At 52.6% G+C, this 3,379-nt stretch overlaps 1 pseudogene; it reads right to left on the reverse strand.

Moving 5' to 3' along the window:
- Nucleotides 1–2,174, reverse strand: LOC144704747 (pentatricopeptide repeat-containing protein At3g26782, mitochondrial pseudogene; annotated as a pseudogene).
- Between the last annotated feature and the right edge of the window lie 1,205 nt (nucleotides 2,175–3,379).

Consider the following 3,379-nt stretch of genomic DNA (forward strand, 5'->3'; position numbering starts at 1 on the left):
AAACAGAATTGGGATAGACTCACAATAGGTAAGATTGATTTTTTTCGTATGCACAGTAATTTACTTTGGTATAACAATACACGCATTTGATAAATACACACCTAAATTGTTAGCCTGCGTTCTCACCAATAGTCCCCACAAGAGCACACCCCACCTTTGAAATGATGAAATCTATGGGAGTCCCTGGCTAGAATCTCCCTGTTAGTGACCTTGGAGATAAACTTAGAAGCATTGTGGCAGTCTCCACATATTCTCAAGTTCTTGTGGATCCTTATTTCTACTCCCGGTTTCGAATTGATGAGCCCAAAGACAATGGCCAGCTTCTCACTATGAACATAAAGAAGCTGCTCTTTAGTCTCCTCTTCCACATCATGCAGCACAAAATTTGTCTCTGGCACATAGCCCGCGTTTCTGATCCTTTTCATCAACTCCTCAAGCTCTTTGTAGATCAACTCTGATTGCGGGTTCGACCGGTCCCCGGCCGAGAACCTGTAAACTCTATCTCCTGCTTCAATGAATGTGTGTCCAGACATCTTCTTGACCCCTTTCCTCCTCATCAGACCTCGAACACGATCGGCATAGTCTCTTCTGCCAGAAGCTGTATATATATTAGCCAGCACTGCATACCGCCCAGAATTCTTCGTGTCCAGCTCAAAAAGGGCCTTGGCTGCAACCTCGGCGAGACCCATGTCAGAGTGAATTCTGCAAGCCCCAAGCAAAGATCCCCAGACAGCAGCATCTGGAGCCACAGGCATCTTCTTAATGAACTCAATTGCCTCCCTTAAACGCCCTGCCCGGCCCATTAGATCAACCATACAAGCATAGTGCTCAGCCTTGGGAACAATCCCACCTTCCTCTTCCATAGAGTTGAAGCATTTCCACCCTTCCTGTACCAGCCCAGCATGGCTACAAGCTGAAAGCACAGAAACATAAGTGACATGATCAGGTTTAATCTCCTCTTTCATCTCCTGGAACAGCTTAAGCGCCTCTGTCCCTCGACCCAACATTCCATATCCAGAGATCAAGATGCTCCATGAGACTAAGTTTCTGTTCTTAAGTTGTTTGAAGGCTTTGTGAGCTGACTGGATACTTCCACACTTCACATAGAGATTGATCAGTGCCGTCTGAAGCGGCAAGCTGGGCTCTGGAAGGCTTCTGAGAGCCATGCCATGGAGTGCACGAGCTCGGCGGACGGAGATGAGGCTGCCGCAGGCGCGGACGGCGCCGATAATGGCGACGGAGTCCAGAGAATTCCCATGGAACTTCAAGTTCCTGAAGAGATCAAAAGCTTCCACCGGCAGATCCGCCTCGACATACGCCTCCATCATCGAGCTCCACGACACCAGATCCCGTTCCGGCATTCTCTCGAACACATTCCTCGCCGAATCGATCTCGCCGCAGGCACCGAACATCCTGATCAAGGCATTCTGAACTGACAATTCCGATGAAAATCCACTCTCCAGTACAAGATTATGGAGCCAGATCGCGTCCAAACGCGAGGACACGCAGGCGATCGCGTTCAAGAAGGTTGCTCTATTGGGCTCGACCCTCTCCTCCAATACCAATTTCTTAAACAGCCCAAACCCATCTTCATTCAAGCCGTTCTGAGCATACCCACCGATCATGGCGGTAAAACTGACTGAATTCCTCTCGGGCATTGTCTCAAACACCTTCTCCGCGAGCTCAGGAGCGCCGCATTTCCCATACATCGCCACAAGAGAGTTACATACAAAGACATCATCGCAAAATCCAAATTCCTGAGCATCACGATGAAGACTCTTCCCGAGATCAAGATCAGAGAGATTACCGCAGGCCTTGAGAACAGCCGGATAGGTGAATCTGTCGGGGGAGATCCGCGGTTGAAGCAGCAATCGGCGGTAAACGAGGACGGCTTCCTGGGACTGACCCGCGTCGGCATGAACTCTGATCAGAGCGTTCCAGAGGAAGGCATCGGCGAAGGGGGCGCAGAGGGAGAAGACGGCAATGGCGGAGGAGAAGCGGCCGAGGGCGGCGTACTGGGAGAGAAGGGACGTCGCGAAGGCGACGTTTTGGGGGAGAAATCGCGATCGGAGAAGCGCGGCGTGAGCAGATTTCAAGCTTCCGACATTGTTGCAAGATCTGAGGAGATCGATCAAGCCGCAGCGATCGAGCCAGGGCATGAGCGGGAGGTAGAAGAAGATGAACAGAGACTGGAAGAGTATTGAATCTATTCAAACTTATAAGTAGAAGGAATTGGGAACAGTAATCGTCATCCGTTGACGTCGTTGGTCAATGATGACGACTTCGATGACGGTCAACGTAGTTTTATGACGTTGACTGATGTTGTTGACGCCGTCTACCTTGCTCGACGACGATGACGATGATGACGGTCAACGTAGTTTTATGACGTTGACTGATGTTGTTGACGCCGTCTACCTTGCTCGACGACGATGACGATGACGACGGTCAACGTAGTTTTATGAAGTTGACTGATGTTGTTGACGCCGTCTACCTTGCTCGACGATGATGACAACAACGACGACAATCAACATAGTTTTATTACGTTGACTGATGTTGTAGATGTCATCTACCTTGCTCGACAACGATGACGACGGTCAACATGGTTTTAAGACGTCGACTGATGTTGTAGACGTCATCTACCTTGCTCAACAACGATGACGACGATGACGGAGGGCTGTGGATGTGAGACAGTGACTGTTTATTTGGTGAGTGGTGAGTGGTGGAGTTAGGCCCCTAAATAAGCGGCATTCCCTGCCCAGAGGCATGTGTGCTTATTGGGAGGGTGTGTTCGTGTGAGACTCACAATATTCAAGGACGGAGTCATATTTAGTGCTCACGCACTAAGGGTAGCGATGCCCAACCTGATCTTTCAGGCCATGGCCCCCGCATGTGGTGATACACTGTGTACGGTGCACGTGCCCATTGTCGCCTAAGGCGGAACGAATCAGGTGAAGTCCGCGCGTGCTGGGCGTGCGGGCCGATAGGCGTGAGCGCGCGTGTGCCCAGCATTGCGCGCCAGCGCCAAGTGCCACGCGCGGGCGCCAACGCTACGCGTGAGCGCCAATCGCTACGCGAGGGTGGGAAGTGCTGCGCGCGGGCGCGGGCTGCGCAAGCCGGGCGGCGTGCCGCGGATGCAGCACGCGAAGTTGTGCGAGGTGCTGCGCAGCGGCCGCGTGGGCAGCGCGCGCATTGCGTGTGCGGGCCACATGGCTAGGAGATATCCCGCCGGGAGACTAAGGCATGTGGCGCACTGAGAGAGCCGAGGCGGCATGGGGGCAGGTGGCATTCCCGCGGTTAGTGCTGGTCGCGCAGCACCAGCTTGAGGCGCCGAATGCATCGGCATCGCGTAGACTGCACACGATGAATGTCAGTGCAGGTG

Source organism: Wolffia australiana, chromosome 6 (genome assembly GCF_029677425.1).
Source record: "Wolffia australiana isolate 7733 chromosome 6, ASM2967742v1".
Classification (NCBI taxonomy): Eukaryota; Viridiplantae; Streptophyta; class Magnoliopsida; order Alismatales; family Araceae; genus Wolffia; species Wolffia australiana.